The sequence below is a fragment of the Phoenix dactylifera genome, chromosome 3 (genome assembly GCF_009389715.1).
Source record: "Phoenix dactylifera cultivar Barhee BC4 chromosome 3, palm_55x_up_171113_PBpolish2nd_filt_p, whole genome shotgun sequence".
In the NCBI taxonomy this organism is placed as follows: Eukaryota; Viridiplantae; Streptophyta; class Magnoliopsida; order Arecales; family Arecaceae; genus Phoenix; species Phoenix dactylifera.
In genome coordinates, this window is record NC_052394.1 from 7908076 (window position 1) to 7921624 (window position 13549).

Below are 13549 nucleotides of genomic sequence, written 5' to 3' on the forward strand. Positions count from 1 at the left end.
ACCCACTTCTTCCCAATGTCCACACCTGTTTAAAAACCGTGCAAGCATCACATGAGCAAGTATTATCTATATAAATGTAATGAATGGAATGAGAAATTAAAATACTCCCTTACAGAAGAAACATATTGTTGAATTATTATTAAAGTAGAAACATTACCAAATTATTTTTTGAGAAGTAAGTTAAGTTCGACTCCATTTCAGACCAATATATCGTGTTCTTTTAACCCAAGCATATATAATGCACTCACTACCTACCGTTCTAGCTCAACAGATAAGGATAGGAAAAAGGACAAAAAAAACTCTCTACCAAACAAGCATAAAAACCGCACCAGTTGGCTCTAAGCAGGTGGACTGGGTGGCATCCTTTGCAGCTCAGTACTCTGAGGGTTTTATTTGAGATAAAGAAGACCCAAGGTCAGCAAATTCAAACCAAAAGACATCCAACAAGATGTGGAAATATCGCATGGAATAACAATAAATCAGTCGAGAGTATCTGATCCAAGCCAATCCAGCCATCTTTGGAGGAATGCACCAAACCAACTTCGAGTTCAGGTGCATCCTAACTATATCAGTCAAAGATAGCAAGAAATTCAAAAAAAGGAATTACTCAAAGATAGGAAGAGCGCAACTTATGTAGATATTTTATTAATTTGTTATATTTGTTATGCATTGCTTTATTTAAAGTGATGCTCTTGTATTGCATTATGCTCACATTGAAAAAACAACCAGAAGAGAAATAAAACCGTTTCTTTATCCAGTTCCATATTTTCTACTACTATTGCCTCCAGCTCCTTGCACTAGAATTGTAATAAAAAACCATTATCCAACGTAGGTTCCTAGAGCAGCAACTATCCATGACTCTTTTCTCCGGCCTACCTACTCCTGCTGACCCGGTTCTGCGAATCCTTCGCCAAGTCAACCGTATAAATAAACGAAAAATTAAATATAGGGAACAAAAAAAGACAGTGCTTGTCTTTTGATAAATATTTCACAACCACCATCCACCAACTTGGATCGCGTTGGACGACACATATCATCATTTCCACTCTATTTAAGCAAGGCCACCACCACCACCACTCCTGCAAACCCTAAGTTTCACAGATCTCCTCCAACGCACAGTACAGCCATGCCAAGCCCAACCAAAATCCTGAAGGTGAGCGTGGAGAGCACGAGAATCGTCAAGCCCAACTATGAATGCAATCTTCCACCCACCACTCCTCATGTCCCCCTGAGCGTATTCGATAAAGCCACCTATGACATGCACATTGCAAGCATCTACGCCTTCCGTACACCAGCTCCTCCCAATTCTGTCATGCAGAATGGCCTCGCCAGGGTGCTCTCCGAGTACAGGGAGTTCGCCGGAAGGCTCGGGGAGGACGCCGAAGGGAACCCTGTCATCCTCCTCAGTGACGAAGGCGTGCGGTTCGTCGAGGCATCGGTGGATTCCACTCTGGACCAGGTATTGCCCTTCAAGCCCTCGCCGGCACTGCTAAGCCTGCACCCTGAGGTGCATGGCGTGGCGGAGCTCCTCCAGGTCCAGCTCACGCGGTTTGCATGCGGCTCTCTCGTGGTGGGGTTCACCTCGCACCACCGTGTCGCCGATGCCCATGCCGCCGGCAACTTCTTGATCGCATGGAGCCTCGCGACGCGGGGCCTCGACTTCAGCCTCGCCGTTCACGACCGGGGCGCGTTCGCGTTCTTCATGACCCCTCGCGTGCCGCCTCTGCTGGAGTTCGAGCACCGAGGGGTGGAGTTCGCACCCAAGAACATGTTCGGCGCTGCAAAGTCCGATCCTCTCAAGGACAACATAGTCGTTCACAAGGCGCATTTCACGATGGAATTCCTGACCAAGCTCAAGTCCCGGGCATCGGCCGGGGCCAGCAAGCCTTACAGCACGTTCGAGAGCCTCATGGCTCACCTGTGGAGGGTGGTCACCAAGGCTCGTAGGCTCCACGAGTCCGAGACCACCCACGTCCGGATCTCGGTGGACGGGCGGAGGAGGATGAACCCACGCCTGCCCGGCGAGTACTTCGGTAACATGGTGTTATGGGCATACCCCCGTGCTAGGGTGCGGGATCTCGTGGACAGCCCATTGCAGTATGCGGCCGAGCTCATCCATGACGCCGTCGCGAGAGTGAACGACGCCTATTTCAGGTCGTTCATAGACTTCGCAAGTGGACGTGGAGAAGGAGGATCTGGCGCCGACGGCCGACGCGGACAAGTGGGTGCTGGGCCCTAACGTGGACGTGGATAGCTGGCTGAGGCTGCCCTTATATGATCTCGACTTTGGCGGAGGAAGTCCATTCTATTTCATGCCATCATTCCTGCCTATCGAGGGAGTCATATTCCTCGTACCTTCCTTCATAGGAGATGGAAGCATTGAGGTCCATGTGGCCTTATTCGACTACAACCAAGCCTCCTTCAAAAAAATATGTTACTCTCTAGAGTAACCAGCAAGCGCATCTGATGTCTACAATAAAATTTATCATTTAGTAAGAAAATAATTTACTACGAAGCATAAGTTGTTACTATTAGGTGTCATCATGCAATGAAATAAAAAAATTGTCGTGTAATATCTCTTTGGTAATGTTTTTGATAATAAAAAAATATTTTGTTGCCACCAAATTTGCGGCTCCAAATACTTTCATTCCTGCCAAGAATTTTGCTTAGTTATGATCCAAGAATTTTGCTTAGTTATGATCTATATCTATCATAGGAAGATATGTTAGGATCAAGCGCTACCATTACACCAAAACCCGCAGGTGTCAGTGAAGGCGCAACTTTATTTCCTTAAACTAACGCAGGGGCCCATAGCGCCACGAGTCGACTCCGACCAAGCCTCGCCCAACTCCGGACTCCGACAGGGCCTCGCCAGTGGGTTTAGGGACCCCCTAGTGGTATAACCCACCCTACTCCTCCAGCGCATCGACGTTGGCAGGCGGCGGGACTGACTCGGCCCTTCAGGCCTCTGCCAACGTTGACTCGGCCCCTCAAGCCTCCACCAACAAGATATCAAAATGTTATTATCGCAAATATGAAGGCTTTAGGGATGGCATGTTCTTGTTGCTAATTGATTATTGATTTTGGTAATGATGCTAGAATCGTTGCCATAGGTATGTTTTTGTATGAAAAAAAAAAATCTAACATTTTTTATTGATGAATTAGTTTCACTACAAATGTTTTTTTGTAATATTACATGATAAAAACCATTTTCACAGTAATCAAATTTTAATTTTGGCAAATTAATTTTCCATCCTCCAAAAGACCCTCGTATAACAAAAAGTTTCCGTTGACCGGTCTTAAAATCTTCGATCGAATAACTTCACCGAGTTCAATTCTCGGTCCGTGATTGCCCCTTTTATTTTTAAGAAAATGCCGAAAATGCCCCCGCCTCTTTGATCTCCCATTCCTCGAAGAAGAAGAACAAGAAAAAGGCCAAACCGCCCGCCGCCGACCACGGCCTGCCCCCGCCCGAGCTCCCTTCCGTGGCCGTCGCAGGCCCCGGCCCGTCCTCTCCCGCGGCCGCGCCCTCGGAAACGTCCCTACCCCCACGGTGGGGACGTGCCGAAGAAGAGGAAGAAGGGCACCCTCCCGCGTCCTGCGGCCGTCGCCGGCCATGGCCCACCCTCCTCCCGTGTCCGCCGCAGTCTGGACCCTTTTTAGCGTCGCCGGCCTCGCGGGAGGGCGCCCGTCTCCGCTGGCCTGCCGGCGGCGGTGGCCCGGCTCCCTCCCGCGGCCCCCTCCTACGGACACCACGGCCCGGTCCCTTTCCGGTGCCGGTGGCCTCGCGAGAGGAGAAGAAAGAAGACGGAAAGAGAGAAAAAGAAAAAAGAAAAAAAAAAAGAAAAGAAAAATAAATAAATAAATATATATATATATGAACGAATAAATAAATAAATAATATATCGTAATGAAATAAAATAATTATAAATAAGTAAATAAAGCCGCTACAGCCGTCGCTAGCCGTGGCCGAGCCCGCTCCCACGGCTACCATGGCCTGCCCCCTTCAGCCCTTCTGGTGCCACTGGCCTCGAGGGAGGAGAAAATAGAAGAAAAGAAAAGAAAAGAAAAAATAAGAAGAAAAGGAAAGAGAAAAAGAAAATAAAATAAAATAAAATAAAGAAAAAAAGAAAGTATAAATAAATAAATACATATATATATATATATGAATGAACGAATAAATAAATAGGATAATAAATAAATATATTGAAAGTAAATAAATTAATAAATAAATAAATAATATATTGTAATGAAATAAAATAATTATAAAGAAATAAATAAAGCTGCTGTGGCCGTCGTTGGCCACGGTCGGGCCCCCTCCCACTGCTGCCACAGCCCGGCCCCCTTTTGGTGCCACCGGCCTCACGAGGAGAAAATAGAAGGAAAGAAAAAAAAGAAGAAAAAGAAAATAAATAAATAAATACATACATATATATATATATATGAATGAACGAATAAATAAATAAATAAATAAGATAATAAATAAATATATTGTGATGAAATAAAATAACAAATAAATAAATAAATAAAGTCGTGGTTGCCATTGGGCCCCTCCCGCGGACGCCATGGCCCGACCCCTCTTCTGGCATCGTCGGCCTCACTAGAGAAGAAAATAGAAGAAAAAAAAGAAAAAAAATAATGAATGTGTGGCAAATAATCTGATCTTTATGATATTGATAGGTATAGTGTATTTGTCACCATTGCAATTAGTTAAGTAAGCTTGGAACTCAATTCATATAGCCTCGAATACAGTTAACTCGCCATTGTAATTAAGTTAGTAAGCTTGGTATATAGATAATATAGCATGGTACACATTTAAGTTAGCTTGGCATGCAGTTAATCAATATTTGAACACTTAATCTAGTCTGGAACACAGTTAAATAAGCTTGGAACACACATAATCTAGCCTGGCATACAGTTAAATCATTTTGGAATACAATTAAATATTTTTTGCATACAAATGTCTAATATTTGTATTGATGAATTAGTTTCACTACAAATATTTTTTATAATATTACATGATAAAAACCATTTTCATAGTAAACAGATTTTAATTTTTGGTTGGAATAGTATATTGCTGCTAAATATTCTTTCTATCGGTAGATTTTTAAGTTTTTTCACAAAATATACGCTATTTAATGATGCACATGGCTTAGTCGCACCTTTTATTTATTTTGTAAATTTATGATGAAATAGTTTTCCTTGCTAATTATTTATAATTTTTATTGACAGCAAAAAAAATTTGTTTTTAATATATTTTATTTTAAGATAAAATAATTTTCACTGCAACTTGGATATAATATCCACTTTTAGGATAAAATAATTTTATCTATTAATTACTTATGGGTCTTTTTGGGAGCGCGTGAACCTATGATGATGGTAGCACATATATCTATGTGTGAGCATTTGCCTCTCCAACGAAGTCTTCTTCTTATGATAATCTATTCTGATATTTAACCATATTGCTTGGTACTTTTTTTTTTTAAGAAAATGCAAAATATTGGGCTCAAAAGTATTAGTAGCGCATGATGGGATCCAAAACTTAAAAGCTTTAGCCCCGTTTGGAAGAGCTGTTAGCAATAAATTTTTTGGAAATAGAGCTTTTTGAAGTAGAGCTTTTATAAAAAGCTATTTGTTATTTAATAACTATATTTTTAAAGTAGTGTGCCACTTTAACATGTGTTTGGTAAACAAATTAAAAAAGTACATAACAAAATAACCATAAAGAACATTGCATAGTATTACACAACAGAGCACAATAAAATATAATATATATTAATATATAAATATATGCTATGGTATAATATTATTGTAATATAACATTATATTATTATATTATTGTAATATAATATTATATTATTATATTATAGTAATATAATATTATATACTATAGCATAATAATTTAATATAATATTAAATTATTTAACATAACATATCAATGTATTATGATATAAATTATAATGTAATATAATATTATATTTATAGTATAATACAATAATAAAAGTATAAAAAATTATAATTATTAGCGTAAATTAATTTCTGATAATATAACAAAATTTCTAGCTAGGTGATAAAATTGGTTAAATAATTATTAAAGGGATATTTTGTGTAACTGTAATATTTTATCATGGGTATTTTGGTCAAAAAAATAGCTTTCCGACCGAGCCTAAAAGTGATTTTTCAAAAAGCTCCAAAATGGAACTTCTCCCAAAAAACTGTTTTTGGCTTTCTGAAAAAGCTAAAACAGTTTTCTGAAATTTTTACCGAGCATCCATATTTCATCTAAAAATACTTTTGGAGGATCAGAAAGTACTTTTTTGCCCTCCAAAAGTTCTTCCAAATGGAGCCTTAAGTTCGAATCCAATATGTACATCATAGCCTCCTATACTCTCTCGATATTCTATGCAATACATTTGATAGTTTGCGCTTACGCCTTAGCCAATATGAGCTGCTTTCTGAATGCAGATGCCGGGTAAAATATTTCACATAAGTTTTTTTCTCAAGTCCAGTCCGAGTGCCAAGCTCCTTTATAAGCAAAGAGTTGCACGCCTAACAACAAGAAACCTGTTAGTAATCCAGGCTTATTACCATGCATCGCTTGATTGGAAACTTGTGTTAATCTTCCAACTCCAGAACAGGTTATCCTAAAAGCTCATTAATAAGAGGCACTTGAGATCATTTTGCAACTCAAAAAGAGGTAAGCAAATGGAAGATCTAGTTGTGCCTAATAACTATAATTGAGGAACTAATATATATATATATATATATATATATATATATATATATATATATATATATATATATATATATATATATATATATATATATATATATATATATATATATATATTAAAAAATTGAGAGATAAAACGCGAAGAAAAAGTTTCGAGCACTAATACGCTGGAAAAACGAGAAAAAAAAAACAGTTTGTAACAGATAGAGAAGAAGCTCTAAAGCAATCAAAACGGTCAATCTGAGGGAACGAATATAAGAGAGAGCCCTTTTGCTCCCATCCACTTAGAGCGGGGAATGAATTCGAACATCTCCAACGGTCGAGTTTGACCTGGGTTTGGCTAGTTGGCCATTGGGAGGCGCTCCACTTTCGAGCTCCAACGGTCGGATAATCCGATTGGTTCATTGAAAGGGATCCAATGGACCAACCGTGGTCCCTCGAATCTAACGGTCGGCCTTTTTGATTTCGGAGGTAGCTTTCGGGGGGGACAAAAGCAGTAACTACGTGAAACCACCTCAGATTCTCGGTCATTTCATTTAAATTGCTTATAGGCCAGATACCACGGCGGGTTACTTCTATTAAAGAATTATTAGGCAGACTGGCTTGCGTGGACCGGGAAACTAATTAGCCAGTTAAGAGGGGCAAAAATTCAAAGAAAACCTAGTGAGGCCATAATGGCCTGGGCATGTAACTTCATCTTAATCTAAAATGGAGTCGGATCTGGATCAATCTGTGATTTCAGGTGAAATGAGGTCTTTCCTTCAGGACTGGAAACATGTTAGAATCATATCGAGTTTGAATATATAAATTTTTCGACAGTCGTAGCTCTCCCTGCAAAAATTCTAAAGCCGAGTCATAGTTAAGTTAGGTTCAAATTTGGACAATTTGGTTTGTTGTTGTAGTGCTTTAAAATCATGTCAAGATTGGATACCGTCTTCAAACTTTGATCAAATTGAAAAAAAAAAAAAGCTGTTTTACATCCTCTTAATCTATTGTTTGAAACATTCATTGTTTTGGTTAAACTCTAGTCCTCCTTGTGGCATATATTATTGCCCAAAATTTGGGTCCTGACCAAGTCGGATAGAAAAGCATCTACTACCCCATGCCCGGATTTTTACCACTCCAGTAGGCAGCAAACGCCTGTACTACTATTGTGGGTTGGCTGGTCTCTATAGTCCATGGTCCATAATTTGGGCCGGGTTGCCCAGGATGTTTGGATCCAGGGTCAACTCACACGTAGTGTTCGGTTGTCATTTTCGTGGACAAAGCCCAGAATGTTATTTTTTTGGATTTTCTGAGCACTACAAGGTAGGCCAAGACTCTTGCACTGGAGGACGAGCATGACAGAACAACTCGGTTTTCTTGATTTTAATCGAAAAATGATTCTAGGGATGAGCTAGAAATTCATTAGACAGTAGAGTGGCCCACTGAGGACTGGCTGTACAGTTTTGCAGGTTGCATTTTCTGCTGAGAGAGACCTTAGAAGCCTTGGGCTCCATCACTTGTTTTCTGGGCTGGTTTGTTAACGTGGTTGTCTTTATTTGTCTTTATGATCATTTATTTTGCTCATGAATTGGTGATGGCAAAAATCGCTTCTGATTTTTCTTTTCTTTATTTTTGTTTTTGATAGTCCAGGAGGATCACACTGTTCTAGCATGACTACATCCAAGAAAGTCGGAAAAAAAAAGATAGAGAAAAGGCAATGGAATAGTCTCATAACTCTCCCAGAGGATATCACCCGAATGTTGGGCAATAAAAGAGGTGACCTACTCAGCAGCCCTGCTTATCTCATGATATACATGAGTGGCCCAAAAAGCACCTCAGTCCATCATCAACTTGCGGATGTCCTGCAGAAGTGGATGTCTATTGCTCTATTGCTAGATTTGTTTTGGCCCTAGATCCACTCGATCATTGTAACCAAATATCCTTCAAGGTGAATACAATCCACTCCCAACATGAGCTTTGGATAGATGATACCCTCCCAGGCAGCCCTCAGCACCGCACAAGAATTGGAGATATCATAAATGCACCACCCTCCGAATGCGACAAGTCTAGAGTTGGGGTCCCTGATCACAAACCCCGCTCTACTCCTGTTGCCTCCATCAGTCGCACTCCCATCAAAGTTCATCTTGAAAAAACTCAGAGATAGGGGATCCCAAAAAATAAAGACCACCTGGGTCACCGCAAAATATGAACAGAAGTCCCAACTATCTCTTGTAATCCCAGATGCGTCATATATAGGAGTGAGCCTAGATGATCTTGGCCTCATGGAGTAAAGCTCCATCGACCACAGTCCTTAGATGTTGCCTACTACTCTTGAAGACTATGTGATAGGCCACATAGGCCGGCCTGACTCAGTAGCAGGGCTCCTCATGGATCCCTTTAGGTAAACAAGAAAGCTCTCAACCAGGGTCATGGACTACATGAAGCTCCAAGTAGCCTTGGCCAATCTCCACATCCGAATCGCCCTCGGACACCTAAACAAAACGTGGGAAACTGACTCCTTGATATTTGGACATCCATCATAGGCAAAATTGAGCCTCAACCTCCGTCTAGCTAAAACATCCCTAGTCGGTAAGCAGCCCCACGCAACCTTCTAAAGGAACAGAGCAACATAGGGGTGAATGCGGAGCTTCCAGATCCAACCTCCATCCATCGTCCGAGTAGCCTCAGCTCTGAACATGTCGCAAACGTCACTAGATCTCACTTTTGACCTACAGGTTGATCTTCAGGATCTTTTATCAGTGACCCCCTAAGTAGGAATCGGCAGAGCCACTGAACCACAAAGATATGCTGGACAACTATTTCGTTCCATCTTCTCTCCCTTGAGATAATCAGGTCGCAGACTTTGAGGTCGTTCGCGCTCTCTAGGTCAACCATAGTGGGCCAAAGACATAATGGTAGCTCATCCATTCAACTATCATCCATCACATTAATTACTCGACCATCCCCAATCGACCATCTCATGCTAGGTAACACCAGTGGGATGCAAGCACACATCTCCCGTCAGATAAAGGAGCTATGCTGACCAGTCTGAAAGTCCATCATCATAGTCCATGTGCCATGCTTAGCCCTCATCATAGTACTCCATAGGCTCTTTGGCTCAAGCAGATAACATGTCTAGTTGCTAGAATCTCTCCTCGTCAGCAAAGACTGAATACCCAATCCCCACTGCAGAAGGGCTAACAAACAACCTCCTAGGCCACCAAATGCACTCTAGCTCTGCCCTCACGCCTCCCCCAAATGATGTTATTGAACATCTGCTCCAATCTCATCAGCAGGGCTTTTGGCATAATGGTATTGGATAACAGGTAAATCGATACCGAGCTGAGGGCAATTCTCACCAGAGTGACTCTGCCCATCATAGGGAGTGTTTTCGACTGCCACCCTTCAAGCCTCTGCATAATGCTATGCTCAATATTGCTACAATCCACCCTCTGAAGCTGCCTTCTGGTGATTGGCACACCTAGATACCTCGAGAGTCCCTTCTGCTCTCCCACTCCCAAGGTTTCCTTAATGGTGGACCTGAGACAAGGCTTGATTTTCGAACTGAAACAGATGATTGACTTGATCAGATTAACCTACTGTCTAGATTCAGAGCAGTAAGCCTCTATGATGCTCCGTATGGCCCAAGCATTCTATCTCATAGCCCAAACAAGAAGCATACAATCATTAGCAAAAATAAAGTGCAAAATTTGGATAGATGACAAGTCCGCTTGAGGCCTCTAGCTCTATATCTATCCATATCTCATATTTCACCCTTCTATACATCCCTCTGCTTGAGGCCTGTCACCTTCTCTTCCATCACCCATAGTCCCGAACTCTTGAAGAGAAAGATCTCCGATCCCTTACATTGTTGGTATAAGTTTTCACCCGTTCTCTTTAGACCACATAATTGAAAGAGGCTATGTGGGGTTTATTATGACTGCAATTTTGCTCCAGAAGCTTGAAAACTTTTCCCTTTTTTTTTTTTGATATATTTCATGAAGTTGTATAGCTTGTTGTTTGGTTTACACTTTTTCCATTAGTTCTGTCCCTCGTCCAAATTTGCACAAATATACGAGTTACTGTTATTTCACCGGTTTTTTATTGTGTTACATGTTTACTGCCCTATTTTCTTCACCAGTCGATGTCTAGCCCTTTTTTTTAAGACAATTAGCTCAAGAAATAGGAGATGATGGAAGGGTGATCAATGGGATAATGAGACGGCAGAGATGGCGAATGTCACGGGGTTGTTTTAGCCATCTTTCCACAGCCGGCTAGCTAAGATTTTTAGCGCCATCTGATTCCATCTTACGAGGCGGCGATGGTCCCTGTACTAGGAGAAATTATACCCCGCACCATAATTATGCTAGGGTCCATTCGCAAAACGAGCTCCATGGAGAATTGAACCTTGGTCAAAAAGGACTCACGTTGTATCCTCTCCTCTTTTGCAATGTTAACTAATGGATCACACAATGATTGCTCTAAGATCTAATGCAAGTAAATGAAAGAGAAAAATTAGAATGCTTTGAAATTATACAAAATGCGATCCAACGGTTGACATGGTGAAAAAAAATATATATATTTTTGCGGGCGAAAGATACAATCCGAAACGGGTCAAAAACTATGGACCATAACTTTAGGAGCCAGCATGAAACCTTAGAACCTTCCAATGAAAACTATTGTCGATTATCCAAGTTCCTGAATGGGACTTTGGTTTGCTTAGCGGAGCAGCCACGAAAGCTTAAATTTTTGGCACAAGGGCTGCAATGTGAAACGTTCGAGGCCTGGTCCCACGCTCATGCAAGGCTCCCAGAGAAAGCCTCCGTTTGGCCGCCGCTCCATTTGTCGGGCGGTGATATTTCTACCTTTTGTTTTCTTCTTTTAATTTCTACGTGTCAGACCCTGCCTCTTTCTTTTTGTGTTTTTTTTTCGAAAACAAAGAGCGCGAAATAACAACGTATATGACGATTGACGAGAATCACGGAGCCAACCACGTGACCCCCTCTTCCGCATGCTCGCGGACAACAGCTTACGATTCAACGAACAGGCTTATAACTCTACGATTCCGGTGTAGTTTAGCTAGTATGAACAACGTACTCTTTGCAAATAAAAAGATATGTATTAGGATAATAAATAATCAAGGTGATATAGGACGATCAGATTAATCCAACTCATCGTCCATACGGTGATCTAGGTATCCTTAAAAACTCTCCAGAGCATTCTAATTAGAATTCTGTGCCAACTTAAAAGTCAAGACGAGCAGATTAAGAGTGGCCGATCATCAAAGCCAAAGTTCATCAGCTCAGTTGAACAATTCGAACGACTAACCCCAGCTGAGCAGAGTCTATGCCTCAAATGCGTACGAGATTTTGGATGGTTACAACACGTCGTCGATTGTTGCACCACATTAGCAAGTTGTTGTGGCATGATTCGAAATTTGTTCGGATATGATTCATCGAAGATATAGGGTTTCAGTTGTACGAAAGTCCGAAAAAACATCCACAAAGATAATAAGAGGAAGAAGACTCCACTATCTTCTAATATTGGCATCATTATCCTTTTTTTTCTTGCTTGCCTACAAAAACAAATCCTTTCTAACTTAAGACTAGAGGGTCCAGCCAGAACCAATCCAGTGAGTTCTTTAATTTTGCATATGTTGTCTTACAGGTTCATAAAGATGGTCCCGCATCGGCATTTTAGAATCGGCGGCAAGAGATTGTCGGCACAAACGATATCAATAATTATAAGATATAATCTAGTATTGGATGACCTATTTTTATTCTCCCCTATTGTTCAAAATGATTAGAATTTGGATTTAAATCTTCTCAGCCGCTTTCCGAAAATGAAGTTAGGTGTATTTGATTTCCTTGGTTGACAAATGTTAGGCCAGCTTTTGACTAACATTATGCCCTTTTCGTGCAAAGAGTATTCTTGGACAATGCCCGTCGGTTTACTTGTCCCATATATTTATATTTCAACAAAAATGTTTCCAATCTAGCAAATTTTCTATATTTTCTGTAATTTGTTCATCTTGCAGCACCAAAATTTTAAATATTTCGATATACAAGAGAGCAAAATGGGTCATAGACATTTTCAAATGCAAGAGAGAGCGATGGCACAGGGCTAAGGAGAAGTTTATTTATGGAATGGAAGAGTAGATGAAAATTGTACATAGGCAAGTTTATTACTTACAAACAAAAATTGAGACTATATTATGAATCACGCGGACTGTACTTGTGCAGGAGTTGGATTGCCGGGGTCTCATAGAAAAACTAATTAGGCTAGAGAATTAAGTTTAGCAATGCGTGCCCAAGCCAAAATATTGGTTGCCTTTCGTTGCCGATGCGGAGGGGAGGTCTAGTGTTTCATTCCCTGCGGTTTCTTGCAAGTATTCTTTCTTCATCATTCGTTAGCATGGTTTAATTTCTGGCGCTCGACGGTCGGGCACAATCCAAGCATGGCCCGAGAGCCAGTCGACATAAGTTGGCGCAGTATCAAGTTGACGAGGTCTTGGAATCCCACTTTTTTTAAGTTTAATTTTACCAACGCACGGACGAAAAAGGGAGGAGAGCCACATGGAGAGGCATGAACATTGGCAATGCCAGCTTCCACCAACTTGCTCGCTTTCTTACGCTGTGTTTGAATAGACCGGCGCATAACCTGGAAAACGATGGGGCCCACACGGATGTCTTCCCTAACCAGCGTTTCCGTTGCTTTCTTGACATTTCAAAACTGAAAGGAAAAGATAAAATAATTAAAACAAAATAACAACTGACAGCCTCAGCTTGTTATCATATTTTAGCTTAATCTAGTGAGGATCCAACACCTCCC

General features: G+C 41.1%; 1 pseudogene; it reads left to right on the forward strand.

The window, feature by feature from the left end:
• The first annotated feature begins 965 nt into the window (after positions 1-965).
• LOC120110076 lies at positions 966-2609 on the forward strand (annotated as a pseudogene).
• The last annotated feature ends 10940 nt before the right edge of the window (positions 2610-13549 follow it).